The 15,853-nt window shown below is 44.3% G+C and overlaps 18 non-coding genes across 18 annotated transcripts in view; all 18 read left to right on the top strand.

The window, feature by feature from the left end:
* Positions 1-550: 550 nt before the first annotated feature.
* TRNAI-UAU (transfer RNA isoleucine (anticodon UAU)) lies at positions 551-643 on the top strand. Its single transcript is given in 2 exon segments — positions 551-588; positions 608-643. It is a non-coding gene; the product is annotated as a tRNA-Ile (tRNA).
* Positions 644-1,276: 633 nt separating this feature from the next.
* Positions 1,277-1,369, top strand: TRNAI-UAU (transfer RNA isoleucine (anticodon UAU)). Its single transcript is given in 2 exon segments — positions 1,277-1,314; positions 1,334-1,369. It is a non-coding gene; the product is annotated as a tRNA-Ile (tRNA).
* Positions 1,370-1,996: 627 nt separating this feature from the next.
* Positions 1,997-2,089, top strand: TRNAI-UAU (transfer RNA isoleucine (anticodon UAU)). Its single transcript is given in 2 exon segments — positions 1,997-2,034; positions 2,054-2,089. It is a non-coding gene; the product is annotated as a tRNA-Ile (tRNA).
* Positions 2,090-2,209: 120 nt separating this feature from the next.
* Positions 2,210-2,282, top strand: TRNAR-CCU (transfer RNA arginine (anticodon CCU)). Its single transcript has one exon. It is a non-coding gene; the product is annotated as a tRNA-Arg (tRNA).
* Positions 2,283-3,442: 1,160 nt separating this feature from the next.
* TRNAI-UAU (transfer RNA isoleucine (anticodon UAU)) lies at positions 3,443-3,535 on the top strand. Its single transcript is given in 2 exon segments — positions 3,443-3,480; positions 3,500-3,535. It is a non-coding gene; the product is annotated as a tRNA-Ile (tRNA).
* A 120-nt stretch (positions 3,536-3,655) lies between these two features.
* On the top strand, positions 3,656-3,728 carry TRNAR-CCU (transfer RNA arginine (anticodon CCU)). The gene has a single exon. It is a non-coding gene; the product is annotated as a tRNA-Arg (tRNA).
* Positions 3,729-4,381: 653 nt separating this feature from the next.
* TRNAR-CCU (transfer RNA arginine (anticodon CCU)) lies at positions 4,382-4,454 on the top strand. The gene has a single exon. It is a non-coding gene; the product is annotated as a tRNA-Arg (tRNA).
* A 653-nt stretch (positions 4,455-5,107) lies between these two features.
* TRNAR-CCU (transfer RNA arginine (anticodon CCU)) lies at positions 5,108-5,180 on the top strand. Its single transcript has one exon. It is a non-coding gene; the product is annotated as a tRNA-Arg (tRNA).
* A 440-nt stretch (positions 5,181-5,620) lies between these two features.
* On the top strand, positions 5,621-5,713 carry TRNAI-UAU (transfer RNA isoleucine (anticodon UAU)). The gene is given in 2 exon segments: positions 5,621-5,658; positions 5,678-5,713. It is a non-coding gene; the product is annotated as a tRNA-Ile (tRNA).
* Positions 5,714-5,833: 120 nt separating this feature from the next.
* Positions 5,834-5,906, top strand: TRNAR-CCU (transfer RNA arginine (anticodon CCU)). The gene has a single exon. It is a non-coding gene; the product is annotated as a tRNA-Arg (tRNA).
* Positions 5,907-6,346: 440 nt separating this feature from the next.
* Positions 6,347-6,439, top strand: TRNAI-UAU (transfer RNA isoleucine (anticodon UAU)). The gene is given in 2 exon segments: positions 6,347-6,384; positions 6,404-6,439. It is a non-coding gene; the product is annotated as a tRNA-Ile (tRNA).
* A 2,064-nt stretch (positions 6,440-8,503) lies between these two features.
* Positions 8,504-8,596, top strand: TRNAI-UAU (transfer RNA isoleucine (anticodon UAU)). The gene is given in 2 exon segments: positions 8,504-8,541; positions 8,561-8,596. It is a non-coding gene; the product is annotated as a tRNA-Ile (tRNA).
* Positions 8,597-9,222: 626 nt separating this feature from the next.
* TRNAI-UAU (transfer RNA isoleucine (anticodon UAU)) lies at positions 9,223-9,315 on the top strand. The gene is given in 2 exon segments: positions 9,223-9,260; positions 9,280-9,315. It is a non-coding gene; the product is annotated as a tRNA-Ile (tRNA).
* Positions 9,316-10,755: 1,440 nt separating this feature from the next.
* On the top strand, positions 10,756-10,848 carry TRNAI-UAU (transfer RNA isoleucine (anticodon UAU)). The gene is given in 2 exon segments: positions 10,756-10,793; positions 10,813-10,848. It is a non-coding gene; the product is annotated as a tRNA-Ile (tRNA).
* A 120-nt stretch (positions 10,849-10,968) lies between these two features.
* Positions 10,969-11,041, top strand: TRNAR-CCU (transfer RNA arginine (anticodon CCU)). The gene has a single exon. It is a non-coding gene; the product is annotated as a tRNA-Arg (tRNA).
* A 1,159-nt stretch (positions 11,042-12,200) lies between these two features.
* TRNAI-UAU (transfer RNA isoleucine (anticodon UAU)) lies at positions 12,201-12,293 on the top strand. The gene is given in 2 exon segments: positions 12,201-12,238; positions 12,258-12,293. It is a non-coding gene; the product is annotated as a tRNA-Ile (tRNA).
* Positions 12,294-14,357: 2,064 nt separating this feature from the next.
* TRNAI-UAU (transfer RNA isoleucine (anticodon UAU)) lies at positions 14,358-14,450 on the top strand. Its single transcript is given in 2 exon segments — positions 14,358-14,395; positions 14,415-14,450. It is a non-coding gene; the product is annotated as a tRNA-Ile (tRNA).
* Positions 14,451-15,794: 1,344 nt separating this feature from the next.
* The window catches only part of TRNAI-UAU (transfer RNA isoleucine (anticodon UAU)), a 93-nt gene continuing 34 nt past the window's right edge, over positions 15,795-15,853 (top strand). The window contains 2 exon segments of the tRNA in view: positions 15,795-15,832; positions 15,852-15,853. The exon segment at positions 15,852-15,853 is cut by the window's right edge and continues 34 nt beyond it. This is a non-coding gene — a tRNA (tRNA-Ile).

Genomic DNA, 15,853 nt, shown 5'->3' with positions numbered 1-15,853 from the left:
TTAAAACAATCGAAAAGAAAGCCACGCTTCTTCTGTGCATGTAGCCCCAGTGGCCTAATGGAGAAGGCACTGGCCTCCTAAGATTGTAGGTTCGAGTCCCATCTGGGGTGGTTGCCCACCTTTCATCAGTATACTGAGTTTTAGATCCAGACAGGCTTCTTTTCTGGATAAGGCGAAGATTGTGGGTTCGAGTCCCATGTGGGGTGGGTGCCCACCTTCCATCCAAAAGCATGTCGTGTTTTATTTCCAGACTGGCTTCTTTTCTGGATAACATTTGCCTCCTAAATAGGTCTTGAAAAATCTCGCCCAATGGTAGTCTTTACAAAGACAATAGCTATGTCCAAAGAGAAGTGTTCCTGAGCAACATTACCTATTGTTAAGGTGGAGAGCATCTCATTTTCATTAAAAACACACCACTTTGCTTTACTCTTCACTTATGGCATAGCCCACTGCATTTTCAAGGACGGGGTTTAAACTGACATAGGACTAGGTTTTCAATTGAGCAACTTTTTCCAGGCAAAAGAAGACATGGATAAATGATGCTGCAAGAGCTCCAGTGGCGCAATCGGTCAGCGCGCGGTACTTATATAGCAGTAACTGTTGAGCAATGCCGAGGTTGTGAGTTCAAGCCTCACCTGAAGCATTACTTTCTTGCCGTCATCTGTCTTTTATTACTGCATTACAAGCTGATAGTTCAATGCTTAATCGCAGTTGAGTTCTTTAAAACAATTGAAAAGAAAGCCACGCTTCTTCTGTGCATGTAGCCCCAGTGGCCTAATGGATAAGGCACTGGCCTCCTAAGCCAGGGATTGTAGGTTCGAGTCCCATCTGGAGTGGTTGCCCACCTTTCATCAGTATACTGAGTTTTAGATCCAGACAGGCTTCTTTTCTGGATAAGGCGAAGATTGTGGGTTCGAGTCCCATGTGGGGTGGGTGCCCACCTTCCATCCAAAAGCATGTCGTGTTTTATTTCCAGACTGGCTTCTTTTCTGGATAACATTTGCCTCCTAAATAGGTCTTGAAAAATCTCGCCCAATGGTAGTCTTTACAAAGACAATAGCTATGTCCAAAGAGAAGTGTTCCTGAGCAACATTACCTATTGTTAAGGTGGAGAGCATCTCATTTTCATTAAAAACACACCACTTTGCTTTACTCTTCACTTATGGCATAGCCCACTGCATTTTCAATGACGGGGTATAAACTGACATAGGACTAGGTTTTCAATTGAGCAACTTTTTCCAGGCAAAAGAAGACATGGATAAATGGTGGTGCAAGAGCTCCAGTGGCGCAATCGGTCAGCGCGCGGTACTTATGTAGCAGTTACTGTTGAGCAATGCCGAGGTTGTGAGTTCGAGCCTCACCTGGAGCATTACTTTCTTGCCGTCATCTGTCTTTTATTACTGCATTACAAGCTGATAGTTCAATGCTTAATCGCAGTTGAGTTCTTTAAAACAATCGAAAAGAAAGCCACGCTTCTTCTGTGCATGTAGCCCCAGTGGCCTAATGGAGAAGGCACTGGCCTCCTAAGATTGTAGGTTCGAGTCCCATCTGGGGTGGTTGCCCACCTTTCATCAGTATACTGAGTTTTAGATCCAGACAGGCTTCTTTTCTGGATAAGGCGAAGATTGTGGGTTCGAGTCCCATGTGGGGTGGGTGCCCACCTTCCATCCAAAAGCATGTCGTGTTTTATTTCCAGACTGGCTTCTTTTCTGGTTAACATTTGCCTCCTAAATAGGTCTTGAAAAATCTCGCCCAATGGTAGTCTTTACAAAGACAATAGCTATGTCCAAAGAGAAGTGTTCCTGAGCAACATTACCTATTGTTAAGGTGGAGAGCATCTCATTTTCATTAAAAACACACCACTTTGCTTTACTCTTCACTTATGGCATAGCCCACTGCATTTTCAAGGACGGGGTTTAAACTGACATAGGACTAGGTTTTCAATTGAGCAACTTTTTCCAGGCAAAAGAAGACATGGATAAATGGTGCTGCAAGAGCTCCAGTGGCGCAATCGGTCAGCGCGCGGTACTTATATAGCAGTAACTGTTGAGCAATGCCGAGGTTGTGAGTTCGAGCCTCACCTGGAGCATTACTTTCTTGCCGTCATCTGTCTTTTATTACTGCATTACAAGCTGATAGTTCAATGCTTAATCGCAGTTGAGTTCTTTAAAACAATCGAAAAGAAAGCCACGCTTCTTCTGTGCATGTAGCCCCAGTGGCCTAATGGATAAGGCACTGGCCTCCTAAGCCAGGGATTGTGAGTTCGAGTCCCATCTGGGGTGGTTGCCCACCTTTCATCAGTATACTGAGTTTTAGATCCAGACAGGCTTCTTTTCTGGATAAGGCGAAGATTGCGGGTTCGAGTCCCATGCGGGGTGGGTGCCCACCTTCCATCCAAAAGCATGTCGTGTTTTATTTCCAGACTGGCTTCTTTTCTGGATAACATTTGCCTCCTAAATAGGTCTTGAAAAATCTCGCCCAATGGTAGTCTTTACAAAGACAATAGCTATGTCCAAAGAGAAGTGTTCCTGAGCAACATTACCTATTGTTAAGGTGGAGAGCATCTCATTTTCATTAAAAACACACCACTTTGCTTTACTCTTCACTTATGGCATAGCCCACTGCATTTTCAAGGACGGGGTTTAAACTGACATAGGACTAGGTTTTCAATTGAGCAACTTTTTCCAGGCAAAAGAAGACATGGATAAATGGTGCTGCAAGAGATCCAGTGGCGCAATCGGTCAGCGCGCGGTACTTATATAGCAGTAACTGTTGAGCAATGCCGAGGTTGTGAGTTCGAGCCTCACCTGGAGCATTACTTTCTTGCCGTCATCTGTCTTTTATTACTGCATTACAAGCTGATAGTTCAATGCTTAATCGCAGTTGATTTCTTTAAAACAATCGAAAAGAAAGCCACGCTTCTTCTGTGCATGTAGCCCCAGTGGCCTAATGGAGAAGGCACTGGCCTCCTAAGATTGTAGGTTCGAGTCCCATCTGGGGTGGTTGCCCACCTTTCATCAGTATACTGAGTTTTAGATCCAGACAGGCTTCTTTTCTGGATAAGGCGAAGATTGTGGGTTCGAGTCCCATGTGGGGTGGGTGCCCACCTTCCATCCAAAAGCATGTCGTGTTTTATTTCCAGACTGGCTTCTTTTCTGGTTAACATTTGCCTCCTAAATAGGTCTTGAAAAATCTCGCCCAATGGTAGTCTTTACAAAGACAATAGCTATGTCCAAAGAGAAGTGTTCCTGAGCAACATTACCTATTGTTAAGGTGGAGAGCATCTCATTTTCATTAAAAACACACCACTTTGCTTTACTCTTCACTTATGGCATAGCCCACTGCATTTTCAAGGACGGGGTTTAAACTGACATAGGACTAGGTTTTCAATTGAGCAACTTTTTCCAGGCAAAAGAAGACATGGATAAATGGTGCTGCAAGAGCTCCAGTGGCGCAATCGGTCAGCGCGCGGTACTTATATAGCAGTAACTGTTGAGCAATGCCGAGGTTGTGAGTTCGAGCCTCACCTGGAGCATTACTTTCTTGCCGTCATCTGTCTTTTATTACTGCATTACAAGCTGATAGTTCAATGCTTAATCGCAGTTGAGTTCTTTAAAACAATCGAAAAGAAAGCCACGCTTCTTCTGTGCATGTAGCCCCAGTGGCCTAATGGATAAGGCACTGGCCTCCTAAGCCAGGGATTGTGAGTTCGAGTCCCATCTGGGGTGGTTGCCCACCTTTCATCAGTATACTGAGTTTTAGATCCAGACAGGCTTCTTTTCTGGATAAGGCGAAGATTGCGGGTTCGAGTCCCATGCGGGGTGGGTGCCCACCTTCCATCCAAAAGCATGTCGTGTTTTATTTCCAGACTGGCTTCTTTTCTGGATAACATTTGCCTCCTAAATAGGTCTTGAAAAATCTCGCCCAATGGTAGTCTTTACAAAGACAATAGCTATGTCCAAAGAGAAGTGTTCCTGAGCAACATTACCTATTGTTAAGGTGGAGAGCATCTCATTTTCATTAAAAACACACCACTTTGCTTTACTCTTCACTTATGGCATAGCCCACTGCATTTTCAAGGACGGGGTTTAAACTGACATAGGACTAGGTTTTCAATTGAGCAACTTTTTCCAGGCAAAAGAAGACATGGATAAATGGTGCTGCAAGAGATCCAGTGGCGCAATCGGTCAGCGCGCGGTACTTATATAGCAGTAACTGTTGAGCAATGCCGAGGTTGTGAGTTCGAGCCTCACCTGGAGCATTACTTTCTTGCCGTCATCTGTCTTTTATTACTGCATTACAAGCTGATAGTTCAATGCTTAATCGCAGTTGATTTCTTTAAAACAATCGAAAAGAAAGCCACGCTTCTTCTGTGCATGTAGCCCCAGTGGCCTAATGGTTAAGGCACTGGCCTCCTAAGCCAGGGATTGTAGGTTCGAGCCCCATCTGGGGTGGTTGCCCACCTTTCATCAGTATACTGAGTTTTAGATCCAGACAGGCTTCTTTTCTGGATAAGGCGAAGATTGTGGGTTCGAGTCCCATGTGGGGTGGGTGCCCACCTTCCATCCAAAAGCATGTCGTGTTTTATTTCCAGACTGGCTTCTTTTCTGGATAACATTTGCCTCCTAAATAGGTCTTGAAAAATCTCGCCCAATGGTAGTCTTTACAAAGACAATAGCTATGTCCAAAGAGAAGTGTTCCTGAGCAACATTACCTATTGTTAAGGTGGAGAGCATCTCATTTTCATTAAAAACACACCACTTTGCTTTACTCTTCACTTATGGCATAGCCCACTGCATTTTCAAGGACGGGGTTTAAACTGACATAGGACTAGGTTTTCAATTGAGCAACTTTTTCCAGGCAAAAGAAGACATGGATAAATGGTGCTGCAAGAGATCCAGTGGCGCAATCGGTCAGCGCGCGGTACTTATATAGCAGTAACTGTTGAGCAATGCCGAGGTTGTGAGTTCGAGCCTCACCTGGAGCATTACTTTCTTGCCGTCATCTGTCTTTTATTACTGCATTACAAGCTGATAGTTCAATGCTTAATCGCAGTTGATTTCTTTAAAACAATCGAAAAGAAAGCCACGCTTCTTCTGTGCATGTAGCCCCAGTGGCCTAATGGATAAGGCACTGGCCTCCTAAGCCAGGGATTGTAGGTTCGAGCCCCATCTGGGGTGGTTGCCCACCTTTCATCAGTATACTGAGTTTTAGATCCAGACAGGCTTCTTTTCTGGATAAGGTGAAGATTGTGGGTTCGAGTCCCATGTGGGGTGGGTGCCCACCTTCCATCCAAAAGCATGTCGTGTTTTATTTCCAGACTGGCTTCTTTTCTGGATAACATTTGCCTCCTAAATAGGTCTTGAAAAATCTCGCCCAATGGTAGTCTTTACAAAGACAATAGCTATGTCCAAAGAGAAGTGTTCCTGAGCAACATTACCTATTGTTAAGGTGGAGAGCATCTCATTTTCATTAAAAACACACCACTTTGCTTTACTCTTCACTTATGGCATAGCCCACTGCATTTTCAAGGACGGGGTTTAAACTGACATAGGACTAGGTTTTCAATTGAGCAACTTTTTCCAGGCAAAAGAAGACATGGATAAATGGTGCTGCAAGAGCTCCAGTGGCGCAATCGGTCAGCGCGCGGTACTTATATAGCAGTAACTATTGAGCAATGCCGAGGTTGTGAGTTCGAGTCTCACCTGGAGCATTACTTTCTTGCCGTCATCTGTCTTTTATTACTGCATTACAAGCTGATAGTTCAATGCTTAATCGCAGTTGAGTTCTTTAAAACAATCGAAAAGAAAGCCACGCTTCTTCTGTGCATGTAGCCCCAGTGGCCTAATGGATAAGGCACTGGCCTCCTAAGCCAGGGATTGTGGGTTCGAGTCCCATCTGGGGTGGTTGCCCACCTTTCATCAGTATACTGAGTTTTAGATCCAGACAGGCTTCTTTTCTGGATAAGGCGAAGATTGTGGGTTCGGGTCCCATGTGGGGTGGGTGCCCACCTTCCATCCAAAAGCATGTCGTGTTTTATTTCCAGACTGGCTTCTTTTCTGGATAACATTTGCCTCTTAAATAGGTCTTGAAAAATCTCGCCCAATGGTAGTCTTTACAAAGACAATAGCTATGTCCAAAGAGAAGTGTTCCTGAGCAACATTACCTATTGTTAAGGTGGAGAGCATCTCATTTTCATTAAAAACACACCACTTTGCTTTACTCTTCACTTATGGCATAGCCCACTGCATTTTCAAGGACGTGGTTTAAACTGACATAGGACTAGGTTTTCAATTGAGCAACTTTTTCCAGGCAAAAGAAGACATGGATAAATGGTGCTGCAAGAGCTCCAGTGGCGCAATCGGTCAGCGCGCGGTACTTATATAGCAGTAACTGTTGAGCAATGCCGAGGTTGTGAGTTCGAGCCTCACCTGGAGCATTACTTTCTTGCTGTCATCTGTCTTTTATTACTGCATTACAAGCTGATAGTTCAATGCCTAATCGCAGTTGATTTCTTTAAAACAATCGAAAAGAAAGCCACGCTTCTTCTGTGCATGTAGCCCCAGTGGCCTAATGGATAAGGCACTGGCCTCCTAAGCCAGGGATTCGAGTCCCATCTGGGGTGGTTGCCCACCTTTCATCAGTATACTGAGTTTTAGATCCAGACAGGCTTCTTTTCTAGATAAGGCGAAGATTGTGGGTTCGAGTCCCATGTGGGGTGGGTGCCCACCTTCCATCCAAAAGCATGTCGTGTTTTATTTCCAGACTGGCTTCTTTTCTGGATAACATTTGCCTCTTAAATAGGTCTTGAAAAATCTCGCCAAATGGTAGTCTTTACAAAGACAATAGCTATGTCCAAAGAGAAGTGTTCCTGAGCAACATTACCTATTGTTAAGGTGGAGAGCATCTCATTTTCATTAAAAACACACCACTTTGCTTTACTCTTCACTTATGGCATAGCCCACTGCATTTTCAAGGACGGGGTTTAAACTGACATAGGACTAGGTTTTCAATTGAGCAACTTTTTCCAGGCAAAAGAAGACATGGATAAACGGTGCTGCAAGAGCTCCAGTGGCGCAATTGGTCAGCGCGCGCTACTTATATAGCAGTAACTGTTGAGCAATGCCGAGGTTGTGAGTTCGAGCCTCACCTGGAGCATTACTTTCTTGCCGTCATCTGTCTTTTATTACTGCATTACAAGCTGATAGTTCAATGCCTAATCGCAGTTGATTTCTTTAAAACAATCGAAAAGAAAGCCACACTTCTTCTGTGCATGTAGCCCCAGTGGCCTAATGGATAAGGCACTGGCCTCCTAAGCCAGGGATTCGAGTCCCATCTGGGGTGGTTGCCCACCTTTCATCAGTATACTGAGTTTTAGATCCAGACAGGCTTCTTTTCTAGATAAGGCGAAGATTGTGGGTTCGAGTCCCATGTGGGGTGGGTGCCCACCTTCCATCCAAAAGCATGTCCTGTTATATTTCCAGACTGGCTTCTTTTCTGGATAACATTTGCCTCTTAAATAGGTCTTGAAAAATCTCGCCAAATGGTAGTCTTTACAAAGACAATAGCTATGTCCAAAGAGAAGTGTTCCTGAGCAACATTACCTATTGTTAAGGTGGAGAGCATCTCATTTTCATTAAAAACACACCACTTTGCTTTACTCTTCACTTATGGCATAGCCCACTGCATTTTCAAGGACGGGGTTTAAACTGACATAGGACTAGGTTTTCAATTGAGCAACTTTTTCCAGGCAAAAGAAGACATGGATAAACAGTGCTGCAAGAGCTCCAGTGGCGCAATTGGTCAGCGCGCGCTACTTATATAGCAGTAACTGTTGAGCAATGCCGAGGTTGTGAGTTCGAGCCTCACCTGGAGCATTACTTTCTTGCCGTCATCTGTCTTTTATTACTGCATTACAAGCTGATAGTTCAATGCCTAATCGCAGTTGATTTCTTTAAAACAATCGAAAAGAAAGCCACACTTCTTCTGTGCATGTAGCCCCAGTGGCCTAATGGATAAGGCACTGGCCTCCTAAGCCAGGGATTCGAGTCCCATCTGGGGTGGTTGCCCACCTTTCATCAGTATACTGAGTTTTAGATCCAGACAGGCTTCTTTTCTGGATAAGGCGAAGATTGTGGGTTCGGGTCCCATGTGGGGTGGGTGCCCACCTTCCATCCAAAAGCATGTCGTGTTTTATTTCCAGACTGGCTTCTTTTCTGGATAACATTTGCCTCTTAAATAGGTCTTGAAAAATCTCGCCCAATGGTAGTCTTTACAAAGACAATAGCTATGTCCAAAGAGAAGTGTTCCTGAGCAACATTACCTATTGTTAAGGTGGAGAGCATCTCATTTTCATTAAAAACACACCACTTTGCTTTACTCTTCACTTATGGCATAGCCCACTGCATTTTCAAGGACGGGGTTTAAACTGACATAGGACTAGGTTTTCAATTGAGCAACTTTTTCCAGGCAAAAGAAGACATGGATAAACGGTGCTGCAAGAGCTCCAGTGGCACAATCGGTCAGCGCGCGGTACTTATATAGCAGTAACTGTTGAGCAATGCCGAGGTTGTGAGTTCGAGCCTCACCTGGAGCATTACTTTCTTGCCGTCATCTGTCTTTTATTACTGCATTACAAGCTGATAGTTCAATGCCTAATCGCAGTTGATTTCTTTAAAACAATCGAAAAGAAAGCCACGCTTCTTCTGTGCATGTAGCCCCAGTGGCCTAATGGATAAGGCACTGGCCTCCTAAGCCAGGGATTCGAGTCCCATCTGGGGTGGTTGCCCACCTTTCATCAGTATACTGAGTTTTAGATCCAGACAGGCTTCTTTTCTGGATAAGGCGAAGATTGTGGGTTCGGGTCCCATGTGGGGTGGGTGCCCACCTTTCATCCAAAAGCATGTCATGTTTTATTTCCAGACTAGCTTCTTTTCTGGATAAGATTTGCCTCTTAAATAGGTCTTGAAAAATCTCGCCCAATGGTAGTCTTTACAAAGACAATAGCTATGTCCAAAGAGAAGTGTTCCTGAGCAACATTACCTATTGTTAAGGTGGAGAGCATCTCATTTTCATTAAAAACACACCACTTTGCTTTACTCTTCACTTATGGCATAGCCCACTGCATTTTCAAGGACGGGGTTTAAACTGACATAGGACTAGGTTTTCAATTGAGCAACTTTTTCCAGGCAAAAGAAGACATGGATAAATGGTGCTACAAGAGCTCCTGTGGCGCAATCGGTCAGCGCGCGGTACTTATATAGCAGTAACTGTTGAGCAATGCCGAGGTTGTGAGTTCGAGCCTCACCTGGAGCATTACTTTCTTGCCTCATCTGTCTTTTATTACTGCATTACAAGCTGATAGTTCAATGCCTAATCGCAGTTGATTTCTTTAAAACAATCGAAAAGAAAGCCACGCTTCTTCTGTGCATGTAGCCCCAGTGGCCTAATGGATAAGGCACTGGCCTCCTAAGCCAGGGATTCGAGTCCCATCTGGGGTGGTTGCCCACCTTTCATCAGTATACTGAGTTTTAGATCCAGACAGGCTTCTTTTCTGGATAAGGCGAAGATTGTGGGTTCGAGTCCCATGTGGGGTGGGTGCCCACCTTCCATCCAAAAGCATGTCGTGTTTTATTTCCAGACTGGCTTCTTTTCTGGATAACATTTACCTCCTAAATAGGTCTTGAAAAATCTCGCCCAATGGTAGTCTTTACAAAGACAATAGCTATGTCCAAAGAGAAGTGTTCCTGAGCAACATTACCTATTGTTAAGGTGGAGAGCATCTCATTTTCATTAAAAACACACCACTTTGCTTTACTCTTCACTTATGGCATAGCCCACTGCATTTTCAAGGACGGGGTTTAAACTGACATAGGACTAGGTTTTCAATTGAGCAACTTTTTCCAGGCAAAAGAAGACATGGATAAATGGTGCTGCAAGAGCACCAATGGCGCAATCGGTCAGCGCGCGGTACTTATATAGCAGTAACTGTTGAGCAATGCCGAGGTTGTGAGTTCGAGCCTCACCTGGAGCATTACTTTCTTGCCGTCATCTGTCTTTTATTACTGCATTACAAGCTGATAGTTCAATGCTTAATCGCAGTTGATTTCTTTAAAACAATCGAAAAGAAAGCCACGCTTCTTCTGTGCATGTAGCCCCAGTGGCCTAATGGATAAGGCACTGGCCTCCTAAGCCAGGGATTCGAGTCCCATCTGGGGTGGTTGCCCACCTTTCATCAGTATACTGAGTTTTAGATCCAGACAGGCTTCTTTTCTGGATAAGGCGAAGATTGTGGGTACGGGTCCCATGTGGGGTGGGTGCCCACCTTTCATCAGTATACTGAGTTTTAGATCCAGACAGGCTTCTTTTCTGGATAAGGCGAAGATTGTGGGTTCGAGTCCCATGTGGGGTGGGTGCCCACCTTCCATCCAAAAGCATGTCGTGTTTTATTTCCAGACTGGCTTCTTTTCTGGATAACATTTGCCTCCTAAATAGGTCTTGAAAAATCTCGCCCAATGGTAGTCTTTACAAAGACAATAGCTATGTCCAAAGAGAAGTGTTCCTGAGCAACATTACCTATTGTTAAGGTGGAGAGCATCTCATTTTCATTAAAAACACACCACTTTGCTTTACTCTTCACTTATGGCATAGCCCACTGCATTTTCAAGGACGGGGTTTAAACTGACATAGGACTAGGTTTTCAATTGAGCAACTTTTTCCAGGCAAAAGAAGACATGGATAAATGGTGCTGCAAGAGCTCCAGTGGCGCAATCGGTCAGCGCGCGGTACTTATATAGCAGTAACTATTGAGCAATGCCGAGGTTGTGAGTTCGAGTCTCACCTGGAGCATTACTTTCTTGCCGTCATCTGTCTTTTATTACTGCATTACAAGCTGATAGTTCAATGCTTAATCGCAGTTGAGTTCTTTAAAACAATCGAAAAGAAAGCCACGCTTCTTCTGTGCATGTAGCCCCAGTGGCCTAATGGATAAGGCACTGGCCTCCTAAGCCAGGGATTGTGGGTTCGAGTCCCATCTGGGGTGGTTGCCCACCTTTCATCAGTATACTGAGTTTTAGATCCAGACAGGCTTCTTTTCTGGATAAGGCGAAGATTGTGGGTTCGGGTCCCATGTGGGGTGGGTGCCCACCTTCCATCCAAAAGCATGTCGTGTTTTATTTCCAGACTGGCTTCTTTTCTGGATAACATTTGCCTCTTAAATAGGTCTTGAAAAATCTCGCCCAATGGTAGTCTTTACAAAGACAATAGCTATGTCCAAAGAGAAGTGTTCCTGAGCAACATTACCTATTGTTAAGGTGGAGAGCATCTCATTTTCATTAAAAACACACCACTTTGCTTTACTCTTCACTTATGGCATAGCCCACTGCATTTTCAAGGACGGGGTTTAAACTGACATAGGACTAGGTTTTCAATTGAGCAACTTTTTCCAGGCAAAAGAAGACATGGATAAACAGTGCTGCAAGAGCTCCAGTGGCACAATCGGTCAGCGCGTGGTACTTATATAGCAGTAACTGTTGAGCAATGCCGAGGTTGTGAGTTCGGGCCTCACCTGGAGCATTACTTTCTTGCCGTCATCTGTCTTTTATTACTGCATTACAAGCTGATAGTTCAATGCCTAATCGCAGTTGATTTCTTTAAAACAATCGAAAAGAAAGCCACGCTTCTTCTGTGCATGTAGCCCCAGTGGCCTAATGGATAAGGCACTGGCCTCCTAAGCCAGGGATTCGAGTCCCATCTGGGGTGGTTGCCCACCTTTCATCAGTATACTGAGTTTTAGATCCAGACAGGCTTCTTTTCTGGATAAGGCGAAGATTGTGGGTTCGGGTCCCATGTGGGGTGGGTGCCCACCTTTCATCCAAAAGCATGTCGTGTTTTATTTCCAGACTGGCTTCTTTTCTGGATAACATTTGCCTCTTAAATAGGTCTTGAAAAATCTCGCCCAATGGTAGTCTTTACAAAGACAATAGCTATGTCCAAAGAGAAGTGTTCCTGAGCAACATTACCTATTGTTAAGGTGGAGAGCATCTCATTTTCATTAAAAACACACCACTTTACTTTACTCTTCACTTATGGCATAGCCCAATGCATTTTCAAGGACGGGGTTTAAACTGACATAGGACTAGGTTTTCAATTGAGCAACTTTTTCCAGGCAAAAGAAGACATGGATAAATGGTGCTGCAAGAGCTCCAGTGGCGCAATCGGTCAGCGCGCGGTACTTATATAGCAGTAACTGTTGAGCAATGCCGAGGTTGTGAGTTCGAGCCTCACCTGGAGCATTACTTTCTTGCTGTCATCTGTCTTTTATTACTGCATTACAAGCTGATAGTTCAATGCCTAATTGCAGTTGATTTCTTTAAAACAATCGAAAAGAAAGCCACGCTTCTTCTGTGCATGTAGCCCCAGTGGCCTAATGGATAAGGCACTGGCCTCCTAAGCCAGGGATTCGAGTCCCATCTGGGGTGGTTGCCCACCTTTCATCAGTATACTGAGTTTTAGATCCAGACAGGCTTCTTTTCTAGATAAGGCGAAGATTGTGGGTTCGAGTCCCATGTGGGGTGGGTGCCCACCTTCCATCCAAAAGCATGTCCTGTTATATTTCCAGACTGGCTTCTTTTCTGGATAACATTTGCCTCTTAAATAGGTCTTGAAAAATCTCGCCAAATGGTAGTCTTTACAAAGACAATAGCTATGTCCAAAGAGAAGTGTTCCTGAGCAACATTACCTATTGTTAAGGTGGAGAGCATCTCATTTTCATTAAAAACACACCACTTTGCTTTACTCTTCACTTATGGCATAGCCCACTGCATTTTCAAGGACGGGGTTTAAACTGACATAGGACTAGGTTTTCAATTGAGCAACTTTTTCCAGGCAAAAGAAGACATGGATAAACGGTGCTGCAAGAGCTCCAGTGGCGCAATTGGTCAGCGCGCGCTACTTATATAGCAGTAACTGTTGAGCAATGCCGAGGTTGTGAGTTCGAGCCTCACCTGGAGCATTACTTTCTTGCCGTCATCTGTCTTTTATTACTGCATTACAAGCTGATAGTTCAATGCCTAATCGCAGTTGATTTCTTTAAAACAATCGAAAAGAAAGCCACACTTCTTCTGTGCATGTAGCCCCAGTGGCCTAATGGATAAGGCACTGGCCTCCTAAGCCAGGGATTCGAGTCCCATCTGGGGTGGTTGCCCACCTTTCATCAGTATACTGAGTTTTAGATCCAGACAGGCTTCTTTTCTAGATAAGGCGAAGATTGTGGGTTCGAGTCCCATGTGGGGTGGGTGCCCACCTTCCATCCAAAAGCATGTCCTGTTATATTTCCAGACTGGCTTCTTTTCTGGATAACATTTGCCTCTTAAATAGGTCTTGAAAAATCTCGCCAAATGGTAGTCTTTACAAAGACAATAGCTATGTCCAAAGAGAAGTGTTCCTGAGCAACATTACCTATTGTTAAGGTGGAGAGCATCTCATTTTCATTAAAAACACACCACTTTGCTTTACTCTTCACTTATGGCATAGCCCACTGCATTTTCAAGGACGGGGTTTAAACTGACATAGGACTAGGTTTTCAATTGAGCAACTTTTTCCAGGCAAAAGAAGACATGGATAAACGGTGCTGCAAGAGCTCCAGTGGCCCAATTGGTCAGCGCGCGCTACTTATATAGCAGTAACTGTTGAGCAATGCCGAGGTTGTGAGTTCGAGCCTCACCTGGAGCATTACTTTCTTGCCGTCATCTGTCTTTTATTACTGCATTACAAGCTGATAGTTCAATGCCTAATCGCAGTTGATTTCTTTAAAACAATCGAAAAGAAAGCCACACTTCTTCTGTGCATGTAGCCCCAGTGGCCTAATGGATAAGGCACTGGCCTCCTAAGCCAGGGATTCGAGTCCCATCTGGGGTGGTTGCCCACCTTTCATCAGTATACTGAGTTTTAGATCCAGACAGGCTTCTTTTCTGGATAAGGCGAAGATTGTGGGTTCGGGTCCCATGTGGGGTGGGTGCCCACCTTCCATCCAAAAGCATGTCGTGTTTTATTTCCAGACTGGCTTCTTTTCTGGATAACATTTGCCTCTTAAATAGGTCTTGAAAAATCTCGCCCAATGGTAGTCTTTACAAAGACAATAGCTATGTCCAAAGAGAAGTGTTCCTGAGCAACATTACCTATTGTTAAGGTGGAGAGCATCTCATTTTCATTAAAAACACACCACTTTGCTTTACTCTTCACTTATGGCATAGCCCACTGCATTTTCAAGGACGGGGTTTAAACTGACATAGGACTAGGTTTTCAATTGAGCAACTTTTTCCAGGCAAAAGAAGACATGGATAAACGGTGCTGCAAGAGCTCCAGTGGCACAATCGGTCAGCGCGCGGTACTTATATAGCAGTAACTGTTGAGCAATGCCGAGGTTGTGAGTTCGAGCCTCACCTGGAGCATTACTTTCTTGCCGTCATCTGTCTTTTATTACTGCATTACAAGCTGATAGTTCAATGCCTAATCGCAGTTGATTTCTTTAAAACAATCGAAAAGAAAGCCACGCTTCTTCTGTGCATGTAGCCCCAGTGGCCTAATGGATAAGGCACTGGCCTCCTAAGCCAGGGATTCGAGTCCCATCTGGGGTGGTTGCCCACCTTTTATCAGTATACTGAGTTTTAGATCCAGACAGGCTTCTTTTCTGGATAAGGCGAAGATTGTGGGTTCGGGTCCCATGTGGGGTGGGTGCCCACCTTTCATCCAAAAGCATGTCATGTTTTATTTCCAGACTAGCTTCTTTTCTGGATAAGATTTGCCTCTTAAATAGGTCTTGAAAAATCTCGCCCAATGGTAGTCTTTACAAAGACAATAGCTATGTCCAAAGAGAAGTGTTCCTGAGCAACATTACCTATTGTTAAGGTGGAGAGCATCTCATTTTCATTAAAAACACACCACTTTGCTTTACTCTTCACTTATGGCATAGCCCACTGCATTTTCAAGGACGGGGTTTAAACTGACATAGGACTAGGTTTTCAATTGAGCAACTTTTTCCAGGCAAAAGAAGACATGGATAAATGGTGCTACAAGAGCTCCTGTGGCGCAATCGGTCAGCGCGCGGTACTTATATAGCAGTAACTGTTGAGCAATGCCGAGGTTGTGAGTTCGAGCCTCACCTGGTGCATTACTTTCTTGCCTCATCTGTCTTTTATTACTGCATTACAAGCTGATAGTTCAATGCCTAATCGCAGTTGATTTCTTTAAAACAATCGAAAAGAAAGCCACGCTTCTTCTGTGCATGTAGCCCCAGTGGCCTAATGGATAAGGCACTGGCCTCCTAAGCCAGGGATTCGAGTCCCATCTGGGGTGGTTGCCCACCTTTCATCAGTATACTGAGTTTTAGATCCAGACAGGCTTCTTTTCTGGATAAGGCGAAGATTGTGGGTTCGAGTCCCATGTGGGGTGGGTGCCCACCTTTCATCCAAAAGCATGTCGTGTTTTATTTCCAGACTGGCTTCTTTTCTGGATAACATTTACCTCCTAAATAGGTCTTGAAAAATCTCGCCCAATGGTAGTCTTTACAAAGACAATAGCTATGTCCAAAGAGAAGTGTTCCTGAGCAACATTACCTATTGTTAAGGTGGAGAGCATCTCATTTTCATTAAAAACACACCACTTTGCTTTACTCTTCACTTATGGCATAGCCCACTGCATTTTCAAGGACGGGGTTTAAACTGACATAGGACTAGGTTTTCAATTGAGCAACTTTTTCCAGGCAAAAGAAGACATGGATAAATGGTGCTGCAAGAGCTCCAGTGGCGCAATCGGTCAGCGCGCGGTACTTATATAGCAGTAACTGTTGAGCAAT

The sequence above is a fragment of the Eleutherodactylus coqui genome, chromosome 2 (genome assembly GCF_035609145.1).
Source record: "Eleutherodactylus coqui strain aEleCoq1 chromosome 2, aEleCoq1.hap1, whole genome shotgun sequence".
Classification (NCBI taxonomy): domain Eukaryota; kingdom Metazoa; phylum Chordata; class Amphibia; order Anura; family Eleutherodactylidae; genus Eleutherodactylus; species Eleutherodactylus coqui.
The sequence above is the reverse complement of the archived record's forward strand: the minus strand, read 5'-3'. Positions and strand labels throughout refer to the sequence as shown.